Source organism: Apodemus sylvaticus, chromosome 5 (genome assembly GCF_947179515.1).
Source record: "Apodemus sylvaticus chromosome 5, mApoSyl1.1, whole genome shotgun sequence".
Lineage (NCBI taxonomy): Eukaryota > Metazoa > Chordata > Mammalia > Rodentia > Muridae > Apodemus > Apodemus sylvaticus.
Window position 1 is genome coordinate 40,967,219 of NC_067476.1, and position 18,803 is coordinate 40,986,021.

The window sequence follows — 18,803 nt, forward strand, 5'->3', positions numbered from 1 at the left end:
CAGCTTTTAATTAAAAATAAAAGCCTCTAAGCATAGATGGCCACACTAAATAAAATTTGGTTTGATCCTGACCATGCCTCCACTCCCAGAAGCCCCATCACGTCTGTTCTTATCTTCCCATCTTGGCTGGCAGCTGAGTTTCCTGACCGGTTATCATCATGGGAAATCCGTTCTCTTCCCTGAAGCTGGGCCCCATGTTTTCCTCTTTTCTTGGCTACTCGTTTATTTTTGTTTTTCTGTTATTTTGAGGACATCCTCTGCTAGCTTCCTGGGAAGGGACTCATGAGAATACACTTTTGAGACATCTTTTTTTAGCTTCAAACTTCAGTGGAGTCTTGGATGGCTGTAGGGCTCTATTTTAGAAAGATTGTTCATCAATAATTTGAGCCCGTTTCCTTAGCTTCTGGCTGACTACTGTCACTAGTCAGTTCCGTGAGTTGTTGGCATCATCGTGCATGGCTTTTCTCTGTCTTTGTAACTAAGGTTTTGGAAACATTTAACTTTTGGGAGCGGTGGGAGATAATAGACTGGATTCAAACCTTCTAGTTTTACTTGGGAAATCTCACTGTCAGATTATTTCTGAGACATTGCATTACGTCATTTTGGAGAATTAGGGTTTGCACGAACCACAGCGAAGCATTCTGGGATCACCAGCTACTGGTTATCTAGTGTTTTAACCTCACGTGATTTACCTTGCCAGTGCACCCTGTTTCATTTTCTCAGCATGTTCAACACAGAATAAGCATGGCTTTAAATCTTTTTAAAATTATTTTATTTTACTATTCTGAGAACACGTTTATCATTACTAATTTTTAAGCATAATTTTGGGGATTGAATTTATATACCTACGTTTATCTGCTTGATTGTCCAATTCAGTATTTGAAAAACATTCGTCTCAGTTTGCAATCACTGTACTTCATTTTCTCGTCTTCAAGCAAAGCCAGGTTGTTAGCCGACCTCCATCATTCCTCTCTGCCTCTGTCATACGCCTTGGTACTCTGCTTTCCAGTTTACAAATCTGCATCTGTGGACGCTCCGTGTGCCTGCAATGATACAATATGCATAATTATACCATCATTACGCTCATGTCCTTGCCTTCAGGGTTCACGCATGCTGTAGTTACCTGTACCTAACTCTTTTTTATTAGCAAATTATGCTAAATTTCAAATGTTACAAATACATGTTTCTCTTTTCATCTAGGTATGTCCAACATTTAGAATATTGCCCAGTAGCTGCTTGTATATTACAGGTTAGTTTGTTAAATAATTGGACAGACCTAGGACAAGTTTAAAAAATCTATCTTCAAAATCATATTTAAAATTTGCTGTGTAGCATGTATATGTGTGGGTGTGGATGGAGATAAAGCAACTCAACAGAACCAGCTCGGTTTTCCCACCTTGAATGTAGATTCTGGGCCTGAACTCAGGTCATCAGGCTGGTGTTGCAGTTGCTTTTTTTCCACTAGACAATCCTAGCAGCCACGACAGACAATCTTACTTTCAACATGCTTATCTAGCTATGGCCAGAATTCTTGTTTTAGAAAAGTGTGATGGTGGTTTGGACAAAAAAAAAAAAAAAAAAAAAAAAAAAAAAGACAGGGTTGTTTGGTTTTCTGGAGTCTAACTTCTTGAGTTCTTTATATATATTGGATATTAGCCCTCTATCTGATGTAGGATTGGTGAAGATCTTTTCCCAATTTGTTGGTTGCCGATTTGTCCTCTTGATGGTGTTCTTTGCCTTACAGAAACTTTGTAATTTTATGAGGTCCCATTTGTCAATTCTTGCTCTTAGAGCATACGCTATTGGTGTTCTGTTCAGAAACTTTCTCCCTGTACCGATGTCCTCAAGGGTCTACCCCAGTTTCTCACTAATAAGTGGATATTAACCTAGAAAACTGGAATGCCCAAAACATAATCCGCACATCAAATGAGGTACAAGAAGAAAGGAAGAGTGGCCCCTTGTTCTGGAAAGACTCAGTGAAACAGTATTCAGCAAAACCAGAACGGGGAAGTGGGAAGGGGTGGGTGGGAGGACAGGGGGAGAGAAGGGGGCTTGCGGGACTTTCGGGGAGTGGGGGGCTAGAAAAGGGGAAATCATTTGAAATGTAAATAAAAATATATCGAATAAAAAAAAGACAGAAAAAGAAAAAAATTAAAAAATTCTAAGTATAGATTGTTCTTAATTCCTCCTCATGGTAACATAATATGTACCACCATCTTCCTTGTAACTTAGATATTCATTGGGATTTTATGGTTTGTGACTTGAGTGCTTTGTCAGGTTCACAAACACTACCAAAAGTGAGATTTGACCAAAGAAGACTTTTCAGCTTGGTTCTGAAATCTCTGTATTGATAGCCATGGTGAGAAACACTGATGCAATCATTTAGTTCTTGTGGAAAACGTTCTAAGTTTGCACAAAATCTTCTCTTCCCTCTGCAATCACCAGCTACCTCCCCTTTCAACTCTTCTCATGGTTTTCAGCCAAATGGGATTGAACCAAGATGGAGCCACAGGCATTGCTTCCCGTGCTTGCTAGAAGATCTAATGCTTGTGGAGTTTTTTTGACTCTAGTTCCTTGCCCTTGGTATTTTGGACGTGGGGATTTAGGTAAAGGTACCCAAACTGTACATTTTGAGACTGCCCCCCCCCCCTACTCAAACTTTGCACATTCAAGAGAAGCAGTTACATAATGGGCTAGGAAACCCTCTGATGTCAGTAGCTCGAGATGCTTTAAGAATTAAATTTTAAAAAGAAAGAATTGAATAAATGAGCACCTCACATTTATCATTCCATGATTCCAAAATATTTGAGGCGTAAATAATACCTCCAAGCTTATGAACCATAATAATGGGATGGTATGAATTAGGTATAAATGAAAATTTAAACTCATATACTAGTGAACCAGAATTTCCTCTTTTTTTTTGTTTGAAAGTTTTATGATAACACAAAACAACCAAGGTAGACTTTTAAAAGTAGATTAATAACCTTGAATTACCTTTCAGTAGCTGGATTTCTACATAATCATAAAAATGATGGGATTCCGTGTGGAAAGAGATCTGTAACTTTATGTGCCTTAGACTGGTGTTAACACACACACACACACACACACACACACACACACACACACACACACTCCTAAAATAAATCTCTTTTGTGAATTCAGGCTCTACAAAAAAGCTTTAAATGACCTCTGTGGGGGACTCACACTCAACAATGCAAACACACGACTTTATCTTTATGCTTTTTCCTCAAAAAGATGAGAAAGGCAGAGGGGAAAGTTTGCCTATTTTTAGCCATGAAACAAGGTCACTAAATATATTATGTCAGTTAATCCAAGCCCCATTAAAAATGGTTCTATATAATACACAAGGTCTTCCTTTTGCTATAGCTCCAAAGTGATAGGGGCTCTGTGACTACTATTTCCTTGGTTGGTTATGAGTGTCTGAATTTTTGGTTGACATTTCTGAAATAAATATAGCTACAGGAGCACTGGTATTCTGATTTAGAAATCTGACTACATTAGAAGAAAATTAACCTTTTCAAAAAGCCACTGTTCTAAGGAATGATTTTAATCAAATGAGTTCTAAATGTTGTACCTGCATATAGAATTTCTGGAGAGATTGCAGCTCCCCAGTGATCTGTTTTCCAAAGGAGGAAAATAACACCAAATAAATTATGTGCAAAGTAAGTCTCAAAGTTGTAAAAAAAAAATGAGGGAAACTGAACTGTCTCTTTACATAGCATCAGGTTCAGAAATCAAATCAACCATTTTGTCAGTATTTTGGAAACACATGAAAAATAATATTAGGGGCAGAGATTAGGGGCTTTATGTGCCTTAGACTGATGTTACACACACACACACACACACACACACACACACCACCTTTTAAAATAAATCTCTTTTTGTGAATTCAGGCTCTATTGAAAAGCTTCCAGTAAATTATATGTTTGCTGTTGGAATCATTCATGATACTCTTATTATTCATTTATTTTCAATTTGACAGCTACTTCTACTGTGCTAACACAAACAACAGAACGGGGCTAGGGAGCCTGTGCAGAGGAGTGCCAGACTATCACCCACAGCAGACTTCAATTGCCGAGCACCTTGCATACATATTAAACATCTGAATGAAAATACAATGTTCCTGACTTTCAGGCTGTGAACTCAAGTGTCCTCTTTACCGGTCTATTAGCTTAAGGACATTCCAGTCCCAACCTAACCAGTTTGCAGGTAAGTTTCTCACAGGAAATCTAGGGACTCCTTGTCATTTTAGAATTAGGTCAAGATGTTGGGGCCTATTATGGGTTGAATGGTTGGCTCCTAGAAGATGTGTTGAAATTCCCACATGCAATTGCACAAAATTTAACCTTACTTAGACATATATCGTTGAATATACACTCAGTTAAGGTGAAGGTATAGTAGAGGAGCCTGGGGTCCTAATTTCCTGTGACGTCTGTTCTAATAACAAGAGGGAGGGGCACAAAAAGAGAACATAGCCATATGCTGCTAGGGACAGACATCAATTGATATATCTGCAAATCAAGGAACATGGATGACTGCCAGTGTTACTAGCGGATGAAAGTGGTAAATAATTCTCTTGTCTGGTAAATAAGGTCCTGTGGACACTCACCTTGGCCTTCCACTTTTGACTCCAAAACAGAGAGACAAGAACAAGCAGCTGTTCTGAGTCAATCTGTTTGTGGTTCTTTAACTCAGGGCCTTAACCATACCAGGGACTGAGATGGCATGGTAAGCATCTGCCTTCTGTGTTTCTGCGCACAGAAATAATGGTGAGAAGGTCACACTATCTTGTTCAAGATACCTCTTGTGCTGGCAGTTCCTGTTATTTGAATACTGCACTTGGATCTTTGGTATGTACTCCTTTTGGAACAGAAACAGCCCACATCTGACCTCTGCATATAACCTCAAATGGTTGGCCACCTGTAAGGCGCTACACTCCCTGAGTTCTGTAGAAGAGGCTAATGCCTTACTTTCCCTGACTCCAGGGAGTATTTTTACTATCTGGGAGAAGCGGGTATCTTTTTCTTCTGCCTCATTTTCCAGATTGCTGTTTCTTCTGTCAACATTAACATCACCCCTTGCCTTCTCCCAATGAGGCAGGACTTTAGAAAAGAGCTAGAAAGGAAGTTTTCTGTTTCCGATAACTGATTAAATAGCTCATGAATCATGGAGGAAGACTTGAACAAGTGAACTGAGGCAGGAGGCAGAAAATACAACTGGAAGAAGCTTACGAAGTAATTGATGAAACTGTTAGCCCGACACTAGATGATTAACAGGGTTGCATTAAATTTTCCAATACATTTTTACATAATTTATTCACTCTCCTTATGTCCTGGGAATAAATTGAGCAGATTGAGACAGAAGAGAGAGAGGAGAAGGGCATATTTAATGAGTCAGTTCAGCGATAGGCGGCCATTAATGGGTGGCTCCAATATTCTATTTTAGGATTTTTTTGCATAAATAGTTGACATATATATGTGTTTATATAATATATATCTCATATGTATGTGCATGTGCATGTATGTGCATGCACACATACTTTACAAATCACCAAATGATGAACATATTGATTTTTTAGACAGGCAGAACAACCTTCCACAACAAATGAAAAGCGAATTTCAACAAGGGTTGCTATCCCAACATGGATGGGATCCTATCCATGTGGTGCACTGAACCCCACCCTAGGTGAAGAGCAATAAGCAATTAACAACTGCTGAGAGATGGACAATTTGGCCTTTCCAGGAATGAGCCTCTGATTAGTTATCCAATACCAAGTTGTCAGCCCATACATAGGAGGGGGAATGATGGAATTATATTTTAATTAAAAATTTAAAAGCCAATGAATTATCTTTGTCTTTCTAAGTTAGTGATTCCAAAACTAACTTTTAACAAAAATATATACACTCAGGAAAGTGTCCAAAGGTATGCCTGGATATTGCCATCTGGAGGAAAATCAGGTAAGCTTTTAGTTACCAAGCACTGTGGTTTCTATGTATAATCTACGCACCGGGTGGGGGGGGGCAGAGGAGGCAGGAGAAAGAGGGGTCCAGGGTCATCCTCAGCTATGTAATGGATATGAGGCCAGCTTGGACTAAATGAGACTGACTGTCTCCCTCCAAAAAAAAACCAAAAACGTTTCCAGGTGATGTTGGTCAATTGATGAACCAACCTGAGCATGAAACCTAAAAGATGAAATTAACCTTAGCAATGGTTGTTAATATATGTGTAGTCTAAATAAACATACATGCTTATCATTTTTGACCATTCATATAGTCTCTTCCCTGGCAGAATTAGCTTAGTGGGCTACAGTTGTTTACATTTACTTTTAAATCAATCACCAGAGTCTAAAAATGCACTTGTGGCCGTCTGAGATATAAATCCTTACTACTGTCCCATTAGTTTGATAGGAGGTATTTTTGCCATTTGGTGAAAGAAGAAACTGGGCCTACATCTAAGTGACAAGCCAACAAACCAAGCAATTACCAAGACAAGCCTTGTTATTTCTTTATTTCTCTCTTTATGCGTGCGTGTGTGTGTGTGTGTGTGTGTGTGTGTGTGTGTGTGTACATACACATGTATGATGCCACATGAGGCGGCTAGAAAAGGGTGCGGGCTCTCCTGAAGCTGCGGTGATAAGTGTTTGTGAGTAGGTTCTGAGAACAGAGTGGGTTCCAGGAGCACCAGGAACATAGGTCCTCTGTAAGAGCAGCACATGCTATTAATGGTGGAGTAGAGTTCTCTTTCCAGCCCCCAGTCATAGTTTTAGCAGAATAAGTTTAGGTACACCCTTCATATCTCCCCAGGTGAGTGCCTATATAGTCCTCAAGTGACACTATTTAGCTCTCTTATTTTGATGTTATTAGCATTTCTGAAACTAATAGTCTAAATTAACTATGCCATTCACAAATGAAGTAGACTCATTTACAATGGAGAACTGTTTAAAAGAGCCGTCCCTATTGCAACGGTCTCACCTACATACATACAACAAGTCTTACAGGCAGGCACACGGATGGGCATGTGAGGGAATTATACTCAGAATACTGCCTCTTCCCGTTCTTGGCTGAGACAGCAGGGCGGTTGGACATAGCGATGAGCCAACACCAGGATGAAACCTGTGTGAATGCATAACTGCTTGTGCCTTCTAATGCTTCCAGGAGGTCTAGGAAGACATGGCGAAATCTCTCTGGTTGAAATTCGTGGATAGTTGTATTTAGACAGCAATAGACACAATAAGAAGGACCGAACTGGAAGATGCTGTCAGGTTAATTACAAAGCAGGCGTGGACTGGAGAAAATGCAGAACACAAACCAGGGAGCCGAGGTGCTGGGGGAGGCGGTCAAGAAGCACAAGAAAGGAAGGGCAAGCCAGCTAACCAAATTGAAGCTCATCTCCTGCCGGAAGTTGTGGTATCAGTATTGTTTGTGTAAGAAAGAATAAGTAAGAAACCCTGGAAGGCTGGTGCCTGCCTAGCTGCCAACACATGATGCTCTTGCTCCCCGTTGGCTGGCTTTGTGTTCCTCCAGCTCCATGGGCCTCCTGCTGGCCAGAGGACACAGCATGATGGTGGCAGGAAATAAAGCAAAGTTTGCAAAGACATCAGCTTTGACCTCGATGCCACCTTCTTTTCTCAGTTCCTACCCCTCGGTGATCGGTTTTTGTAGGGCAGTACCTGCTGATGTTAGGAGATCTTTTGAAGGGTTTTAAACTGCTCTGTCTTCTTATATGATTTTTCTGGCTAAATAATTATTATTACTATTAATTATTATTATTATGCTTTCCAATTTTGCCCTAAATATGTGTTCATTGTTTTCAGTGATCCTTACATGCATATACACACAGCCAGCAACTCTGATATAATTGGCGTAAAATAAACCAATGGCCTCTAGAGCAACCTGTCTCCAGGCAGAACCTCTGAGTAGGTTACCTAAGATGGACTTGGCTACTTATCCCACTGTTCTCACTCCTCAGGGCACACTGGATTCTACCTTTGTCTAGAATCAAACTTTTGTTCATTTATGTTGTATGCGCATGTGATTATGTGGCGATGATCTCCTGCCGCAAAGTGCACATGAGGTCTGAGGGGAACCAGACCCAGAGTCACTTCTGTATCCATCATGTGGTCCTGGGGATCAATCCCAATTTCAGGCTTGGCAGTAGGCAGCATTAGCCACCAGGCCATCACGTCAGCCCTAGTTTTATTTTATTTTGTAATCAACATACACAGCAACAGATGTCCTTATGGTAATGTCATTTTTATGTACGTGGAATGGTTCCCTCCCTGTCAGCTCCTCTCCCATCCCACTGCCTTCCATCCCCACTGTGCCCGCCTGCCTGCAGTATTCTGCCTTCCAGGTCACGTGGGTTCTGTGAGCATCTCCACCCTTCTCCGGCAAAGCTGTCTTTCCTCCTCTTCATGGGACCCTTGGTAGTTTTTCAGCCTCTACAGGCATTCACTCCCACATGTATAAAGATTAAAAGACAGGAGGGCTTCTCACATGAGGGAACACATGTGCTGCTGGGTTTTTCTGAACTGAAGCTGGAGTTATCTCGTTAAATATGATAGTTTATGTTTTCATCCATTTTTTTCTGAAAATTTCATAATTTTAATTTTCTTTACTGTAGACCACAACTCCCATTGTGTGTGTATCGTAATTTCATTACTTATCCATGTTGATGGGCATTGCGACTAGTTCCATTTCCTTGCCAGTATGAATAGAGCAACAATAAGTATGTATGTATAAGTGTCTCTATTATAACTGATAAAGTTTTGAGTATACACCCAGGAGTGTTATAATTGGGTCATATAGCAGTTGCATTTTTAGTTTTACTGCGAAACTTTCACATTGATTTCCAAAGAGGTTGCACTAGTTTATACTCCGGCCTACCAGGAGAAAATAGAAGTTATCCCATCCCTGACATCTTAGATAGTGTTCATTGCCACTTGTGTTGTGTGTCTGTCTGTCTGTCTGAGACTATGTGTGTGTGTGTGGTGTGTATGTATGTGTGTGTGTCTGCCTGTCTGTCTGTGTGTCTATGTGTGTTAGTTGGGGAGGAAAGGGTTTGTTTGACTTAAACATCTCTATTCATTACCAAAGGAAGTCGGGACAGGAACTCAAACAGGGCAGGAACGTGGAGGCAGGAGCTGATGCAGAGGCCACGGAAGGGTGCTGCTTACTGGCTTGCTTCCCATGGCTGGCTCAGCCTGCTTTGTTATAGAACCCAGGCTGCCAGCCCCTGGATGGCACCACCCACGATGGCCTGGGTCTTCCCCCCTTGAATACTAATTAAGAAAATGTCTTACAGCTGGATCTTACGGAGGCCTTTTCTTAATTGAGGCTCCTTCCTCGATGATGACTCTAGCTTGTGTCAATTTGACATAAATTGACACATAAACCAGGCCAAGACAGTGTGTGCACTATGTGCATGTGCCTGAGCACGTGTAGGTGTGTTGGCATGATTTACAGTGTACATGTAGAAGGCACAAGACAGCTTGCAGCATTCAGTTCTCTCCTTCTATATCATGTGAATTCTAAGGACTGAGCTCAGGTGCTGAACCTTGTTGTCAAATACCTTTACCCACAAAGGTCTTTTTACCAGACTCAACATGTGCTTTTTCCACAATAGTCATTCTGACTTAGGTGAGATGGAATTGTAAAGCAATTTAATTTGTGGTTAGGAATGTTGGACACTAAGAAATATTTTGTGGTTATTTTTACTTTTTCTTCTGAGAACCATCTGTTCAATCCATTGCCCATTTATTGACTGGCAGGGTTTTTAAATTTTGTTTTTTTGTTTTTTGGACTTTGGTTCTTTACATATTGAAGACAGCTAATTTTCTGAGACCTAGCTGGCAAAGGCTTTCTCCCATTATGTAGGCTGTTTACTTCGTCAGTATGTCCTTTGCTGGGGAGAAGCTTTTCAGTCTCATGTAATCCCACTCACCAGGTCTTCTGTGCTACTTGTGTTCTATTAAAAAGTTCTTACCTGGAAGTCTTAGCTAGAGCAATATGGCAAGAGAAAGCTATTTAGTTGATAAAATTTGAAAGGAAGAGGTTCAAGTATCACTATTTACAGGTGGCATAATTCTGCACTTAAGAGAAACCCACAGAAACCACAGGAAAATTTTAGCGCCCATAAACACTTTTTGTAAAGTTGTAGGATACAGGATCAACATCTAATAACCAGTGTTTGTTGAGAGAGGAAGTAGGAAAACCTAGCCCATTCACAGTAGCCTTAAAAAGACTAAAATACCTAGGAATAAAGCTATCCAGTGAGCTGAAAGATCTCCGTAAGGGGAAGTTAAGATACTGAAAAAAGAAATTGAAGACATCAGATGATCGAAAGCTTCTATGCTTCCTGATTGGCAGATCTAATGCTATAAAAAGCAATCTGCAAAAGAGATATAATTCCCATCAATATTCTAGTGACATTGTTTTTAGAACTAAGAAAAAATATGCCAAAATTCATATGGAACCACAAAAACCCACAGTCTTCTTTCAGATATTATTTTCCGATTTCCTATTTTCCCCAGAAGATGAGCCCTGTTGGTAATTACCTTTACCTCAGTCCCACCCATGTTCCTAAGAGAACTGTCTCATGGTTCAATCTGGGTCAAAAGTCACTGCTATGTTGCTGGGAATGAGGTCTTTGGACACAGTTGAGTCATATAGCGCATCTGGTATTTTCTTCCCTGTTTAACATCTTGTTCCTTTTATTAACACTGGCCTGGTTTCTGTTGACTTTGCTATCTGTGCAGGGATCAGTGATTCAGTCCCAGTGCTTGTAGAAAGTATGGATTGCTGTCACTGACCCATGGTGGGTTCCTGTATAGCCGGATGACCCTCAGGCCTGCCACATACTCCAGGCTGGGGATCACTTTTCCCTGAATACTTTGAAGAAATGGCTTCATTGTTTCCTAGCTTCTAGTTTTAGTGCTGTGTGATGTGGTAGTCTGATTTTGGGATCTTTTGGTAGTTCTTTTCTTTCTGGTAGTTTGATTTGGGATATGTATGGTAGTTCTTTTCTTATTTTTCTCTTCTCTTCTCTTCTCTTCTCTTCTCTCCTCTCCTCTCCTCTCCTCTCCTCTCCTCTCCTCTCCTCTCCTCTCCTCTCCTCATTTCCTCTCCTCTCTTCTCCTCTCCTCTTCTTCCTTCCTTCCTTCCTTCCTTCCTTCCTTCCTTCCTTCCTTCCTTCCTTCCTTCCTTCCTTCCTTCCTTCCTTCCTTTCCTTCTTTCCTTTCTTTCTTTTTTAGGACCAGTGTGTACATTGGGCTGGGCTTCTTCCTGTCTCTGTATAACTTATGCTTTTTGTGAGAACATCTTTTAGCTATGGCTTCTTTGTTTTTCTGGCTTATTTATCAGCCTTTCTTCAAACACTGGTGATATCTGGGTTCCACTCACCTCTAGAAAAATCCTTGGGAACAGCAGATATGATAGACTTCACTTAGGAGAAGATATTGGTGACCAGGGACCCAGGGGCCACTTCTTTTTGGAATATGTCTTGAGGGAGTGTTTTAATATTAATCAATATGCATGAAATTCACAAAGGTAATATTCTGTGAATATTGACATGAAACTTGCCTCTATTTTTATTCCAGCTAACTTCTGATAGAGAAACAGGATGAATGACCCCCGCTTGCTGTGGTAACCATGACGAAAACTCCTTCATTCTCCTCTATGGTTTGCTTACTCACATCAGAATATTCCTGACCCCTCCCCAGCCCTGGTGACACCTGGGAAAGAGCCAAGGCACTTACACAACAGCTCCATCACCCCGCCTTTCCAGCCTGCTTAGTGTCTAGACTGTTGCCCAGCTACACTGAGATCTCTGAGATCTATATGTTCTTGAGCACAGATCTGTAGGACTAGGCAATTAGGTGATCCTGTGGAAGGCACCCAGGGCCAGAATTGTCACAGAGATTCCCAGGGAGGGGCTAAGAAAGGAGGGCCTCAGATACTGCTGCCCAAGTTGTTTACAATCTCTATGGAACCTTTTCTTAAAATGGCTTCACTCTTTTCCTAAGGATTGGAACCCAGGCTAACATAGGGTACTTAGCGATATTTCATGATTAGTAGTAAGAATTAGCATAGAATTGACAAGAGGTGTCTGATGAATAGACCAACTGTTAGGACTCCCCATCACCAAAAGTAAGCACATGCTCAAGGATTGGCCAGCCCTTTAGTTCTGTGATGGAACTGGAAGGGCTCCAAAGAGGCAGGGTGGGAGACAGAAGGTTATAGATATTCATAGAACATGGGTGTGCTCAATGGGGGAAATATACTTGTATCTTCAAAATGCATGGAATCCAAAATGCTCACTTGATCACAGAGAACAGCCTGTGATGTCTCATGCCTTTAGCTCAAGCTGAAGGTTTCTCTCTCTCTCCCTCTCTCTTTCTCTCTCTCTCTCTCTCTCTCTCTCTCTCTCTCTCTCTCTCTCTCTCTCTGTGTGTGTGTGTGTGTGTGTGTGTGTGTGTGTGTGTGTTAGCAGGCCCTCATCTCTAGTCAGGCCCATCTTTCTGAACTCCTTGCTGCTGTTTGCCTGCTGCACACTCAGCTCCACCCACCGGCCTCCATGCCTCCTCCTTGAGCAGGCCCCAGGAGGAAAGGCAAGTTTCCTTCTCAAGGTGTTGTGCTCATTCTTCCCTCTGACCTGGTTCCTTAGCTGTCCTGTGACTCAATTCTTCATTCCATTCAGGTGTCTGCTCGACCGACGTCTCCTTGCATATCTTTCCTAATCATTCTCTCTGAAAAGGTCCCCACCCATCGCCCATAAGATCAAGTGCAGAAAGAGCAATTATCAAATTCATCTGGAACAACAAAAAACCCAGGATAGCTAAAACTATTCTCAGCAACAAAAGAAAATCTGGGGGAATCAGTATCCCTGACCTCAAGCAATACTACAGAGCAATAGTGTTAAAAACTGCATGGTATTGGTACAGTGACAGGCAGGAGGATCAATGGAACAGGATTGAAGATCCAGAAATGAACCCACACACCTATGGCCACTTGATCCTCGACAAAGAGGCTGAAGACATCCAATGGAAAAAAGATAGCCTTTTCAACAAATGGTGCTGGTTCAACTGGAGGTCAGCATGCAGAAGAATGCGAATTGATCCATCCTTGTCTCCTTGTACTAAGCTCAAATTCAAATGGATCAAGGACCTCCACATAAAGCCAGACACTCTGAAGCTAATAGAAAAGAAACTGGGGAAGACCCTTGAGGACATCGGTACAGGGAGAAAGTTTCTGAACAGAACACCAATAGCATATGCTCTAAGAGCAAGAATTGACAAATGGGACCTCATAAAATTACAAAGTTTCTGTAAAGCAAAGGACACCATCAAGAGGACAAATCGGCAACCAACAAATTGGGAAAAGATCTTCGGCAATCCTACATCAGATAGAGGGCTAATATCCAATATATATAAAGAACTCAAGAAGTTAGACTCCAGAAAACCGAACAACCCTATTAAAAAATGGGGTACAGAGTTAAACAAAGAATTCTCACCTGAAGAACTTCGGATGGCGGAGAAGCATCTTAAAAAATGCTCAACTTCATTAGTCATTAGGGAAATGCAAATCAAAACAACCCTAAGATTTCATCTTACACCAGTCAGAATGGCTAAGATTAAAAATTCAGGAGACAACAGGTGTTGGAGAGGGTGTGGAGAAAGAGGAACACTCCTCCACTGCTGGTGGGGTTGAAAATTGGTACAACCACTCTGGAAATCAGTCTGGCGGTTCCTCCGAAAACTGGGCACCTCACTTCCAGAAGATCCTGCTATACCACTTCTGGGCATATACCCAGAGGATTCTCCACCATGTAATAAGGATACATGCTCTACTATGTTCATAGCAGCCCTATTTATAATTGCCAGATGCTGGAAAGAACCCAGGTATCCCTCAACAGAAGAGTGGATGCAAAAAATGTGGTATATCTACACAATGGAGTACTATTCAGCCATTAGAAACAAGGAATTCATGAAATTCTTAGGCAAATGGATGGAGCTAGAGAACATCATCCTAAGTGAGGTAACCCAGACTCAAAAGGTGAATCATGGTATGCACTCACTAATAAGTGGATATTAACCTAGAAAACTGGAATACCCGAAACATAATCCACACATCAAATGAGGTACAAGAAGAAAGGAGGAGTGGCCCCTGGCTCTGGAAAGACTCAGTGAAGCAGTATTTGGCAAAACCAGAACGGGGAAGTGGGAAGGGGTGGGTGGGAGGACAGGGGAAGAGAAGGGGGCTTATGGGACTTTCGGGGAGTGGGGGGCTAGAAAAGGGGAAATCATTTGAAATGTAAATAAATTATATCGAATAAAAAAATTAAAAAAAAAAGATCAAGTGCTGGACTGAACTGGATTTTGTCTGTCTCTTTTCAAACCCATCTTCCTCTGCTGTTCTCTGCACTGAAGGGACAGATTCATGCAAATTAATACTTACACGTTTTCTCTGCCGATTGGCTTCCAGTTTGGCCAGTGATAGATCTATTATCTTGGCTTCCAGTTTGGCCAGTGATAGATCTATTATCCCGAGGCACAGTTTGAAAGGGTAGATGGGGAGGGAAATAGAGGGAACCTGAACAAATTGTCCCCTTTTGGGTGGCATCCTATTCCACATTTTCTAACATCTTCAGAGTGACATTGGCTTCTGGGCTTCTACGATCCCATTTATTTCCTTTATTCTGAAACAGCATTGACTGTATATCCAGGAAGCCTCCTTACCTTACCACCTGGTTTCTCTACAAATAAATCTGTCTTTGCTGTAGCTAATTTCCCACCTTAGACTCTGGTTAGCTGCTTAGTAGACCACTGTTGCTGCTTAGTAGACCACTGTTTTCCTGGCTGGCTTCTGATTGGTCTATCCTGTTTCGTGTCTTCCATAACATTTATAACTTACTACTATAATTTGTTTTCATTTGAGGCAAATATATTAATGATATTGTCCGGGGATTGTTTGGAACAGACATTTGAACCTGAAATAGAGAGCCATCATTTCTGCATCCTCACTAATGCCCCGTTAGCTGGTAAGAAGGATCTTGTGCGATCCCCATAGAGGACGCTGTAGATAGATGCAGGCGTGTTCTGTAAGGCAGAACCAGGTCACACACTACATGGAGGTTCCAACTACTTTTCATTCTCCAGCGTCAGGAAGGGATGCCCAAGTCCAGGTTGCCAGAGCCTTTGAGAAAAGTGGGATATTGCTGTCTGTGGAGAGACGTCCACCAAGAGAACGAGCCCACAACCCACGTGGCAGGGAAATATTTTCTATTAAGCTGGGCACAGTAGGAAATCACAAATTAAAAACAATAATGTTGGGTGTGTGACAAGTGGCTGTGTCATGCTGTATCCAAAATGTCTCAAATAACTAACTCTAGTGTAAATGTATATGACTACCTTAATGCATAAAACAATATTAAACTCCATATTTTAAAAATTAAAATAACCTCATGATCTGATTTCTTTAAATTGGACAATTTAATTTATTGTTAAATTATTGGTTTGCTTTCTACAGAATGAATCAGTGAGTCAAATAAGTAGTCAAATGTCATCCGTGGGTTCACAGCAGCAATATGAGAGAAGTGTAACTTCTTTGCCTAACACGAATGATGGATAGAAGGGAAGGGTGTCTCCCCACAGAGCACTGTGTCCATATCACATGGGTCTCCACACTTAGTGGGCACTTCCATTTCCAAGGGTCACTTAGGAATGCAGGCCTTAGTTTCCATTTAGCTAGAATTTCTTGGCTGTGTTTATTATTTGTTAAATTTTATTGGATTAAAGTGGCTGGCAAAAATCTCTAATTTTGCTATTGCTTTTTGTTTGTTTTTCAGCCAGTGTATAATTGATTTCGTAAATGTTCCCTAGACCTGAAGGGAAGAAAGAGGTTGCTAGCTATTTGAAACATTTCTACTTACAGTGTTATAACTTTGTTTATTACACTATTTATTTTTTCTTGCTTCTACTTATTCTTAGTGGCTCATATTAGAAATATTTCATTGTGTGATTTATTAATTTGTGGTTCCAGGGATCAAATTCAAGGATTCATTCATGCTAGATAAGTACTCTGCAATTGAGCTATAACCCAAGCCAAAAAATAAACACTTTAAATTTCCCAACTATAATTATGTTGTTTTTGCATTTCTAAAGATTTATCTTGTTTCTATAGTATATAAATATGTAGTTATATACTATAGAAACAAGATCTATAAATGTCATTTTATTTGAAGGTATAGCTTTATGACTGTGACCTTTATCCTGTGTCCTACTTTGAGACAATTTAAATTTACTTTTACATTTTTGTACAAGTATATATTGTATATTGAAAAATTCCCCATGCCCCTCCCCTCCCTTTGTCATCTCTGCCCCTACTAGTTTCCTATGTCCCCCTAGATAATTTTACTTCCAATTTCATGTCATATAACCAGATGTGATTTTATGTGCCTCTATAAAATCCAGGGACCGCAAATGAAAGCATGCGAGCTTGGCTTAATTCACTTACTATGATTATGTCACGTTACCTCCATTTTCCTGTGAATGGTATAACTTTGTTCTTCTTTACGGATGAAAAGATTCCATTGTGTATACGTCCTATCTTCCTTATCTGTTAATCTGATCAGATCTCTTATGTGAGTGGATTCATCATTTAGCTACTATGAACAGTGTTGTAATAACTGTTGATGTGCGAATACTTCTGGGACATGTCATCTTGGAGTGTTTGGGGTAAATTCCCAGGAATGGTGTAACTGGGCCTTATGGAAGGTCTATTTTTAGTTTCTTGAGAAACCTCCTGATTTCCATAGTGGCTAAACTGGTTTCCATTCCCAGCAGTGGAGTATGAAGGGTCCTCTGTCCAGTGTTTGCTGTTATTTCTTTTCTTAGTGGCAGATATTCTACCAGAGTGAGATAGAATCTCAGTATAGTATTTATGTGTGTTTCTCTGACAGCTAGTGAGGTTCAACATTTTTTTTTTCATATACTTACTGGCAATTTGTATCCCATCCCTTGAGAACTGTCAATTCCTTACTGTTTATTTTTGCATGATCATCTATTGGTTGTCCTGCTTTGCCCTGAGCTTGTATTGTTTCTTTTCTACTTGCTGTGACGAAATACCCTGACAAAAGCGATTTAGAGGAGAAAGGGTTTATTGTGCCTTATGTATCAAGGCTCCAGTTTTGGAGAGGGGAAGTCACAGTGGTAGGAGCTTAAGAGTGCTGCCTGGTCACATCACATCCACAATCAGAACCCGAGAGCAAAGAATGAGTGCATGCAGCCCTCGGCTTGCCCTTGCCTTCTGTTCGATCAGGGCACAGGCCATGAAGTCTTGCCAGCTGTACCTAGTGTGGGTCTTCCTTCCTCGATTGTCCCAATTGAGATACACCCCCCCAGACACCCTCATAACCCAATCCAATCTAAACAATACCTCATCAAGATTCTCTTTCCAGGTGACTATAGCTTGTGTCAAGTTAATAATTAAACTAAACATCACACAGCTCCTTTTCAAATCCCCATTATTGAAAGTACTTGTTTTATAAATGACATTGTTAAGGTTGGAATGCAAAGTGCTGCATCTCCAAATGTTCTGGAACATCTGTCCTGGAACTGGTGGGCTGACTGGACAAGTTATAGAACCTATGGGAGGTGGAACCCAACTAACACAACTGGGTCACCAGGGCCAGGCCTTGAAGATTATGGCTGCTTGTGGTTCCAGCTGAATCTGCTCTTTGTCTGTAACTGTGATATAGGAGTCTTGGTTTCACACTGTTCTGTTTGTTGTCTACTCCACCATGCTGGCTTGACCATGGCCGGTTACATCCACTGAAGCCAAGTGAGTCTAAGTAAACCTTTCTACTCGTAAGGTCATTCTGACAGTGATGGAAAAGGTGACTGATTCAAACACAGAGTTCAGACTTTTGTTCAGTGCCCAAGTAAGAATACAGAAGAAAAATCTGGTCACATTGCAAAATAATTGAAATGCATGGTTTTATTCTATCTATTTAAATTAATTTTTACAATCCTGTTTATTGTATTCATTTCTTTAATAGCATTTTGCTATGTTGTCTAGGCTGGTCTCAAACTCCTAGACTCAATCTTCCTGCCTTGGGCTCCCAAAAGCTGAGGCCACAGGCATGGAACATCGCTGTCTTCTTATTTTCAAATGTGAAATGGGTTTTATCTCCATTTATTAATTATTCTTGACAATTTATAAGTTCTGCATATTTCTAATCTAGTATTGGTGACTGTTATTCGTTTCCCCCTTTTGATTAAAAGCATATTTATCTACTTGATTAACCCAACCCAAGGACTTCTGTTCAATTCACAGTTGAGTGATGAGCTATTAATAGGGAAAAGTAGGTTGCCTAAAAATGGAGTTGCTGTAGAGTTAAGACAGGAAGACACAAGCGAGTTGGAAGGCCCTCATTTGGTACAAACGTAAGGCTCGAAAGAGGAGCCAGAGTGGGCAGAAAATGTCATCATGAGGCTTCTGCTGTCTGTGCAGGGAAGGGTCAGCAAGTGTGATTTGATAGGACGCAAAGCTTCAGGTCTTCCAGGGTCTGCTTAGGAGAGGGCATTGGCTTTTCTATGGCCAGGAGGTCAGAGAAAGTGGAAGCTTGCTAAGCTCTCTGTGGGCGGGAACCAAAGCAAGCACTACAAGGAATAGGGTTTACACAATACTGGATAGCAGTTAAACCTGGAAATGAACCCTCATTCCCTTTCAGTTAAATCTTTGGGCTTCCTCGATTAAATATGACAGCAATGATCTTAAGACCAC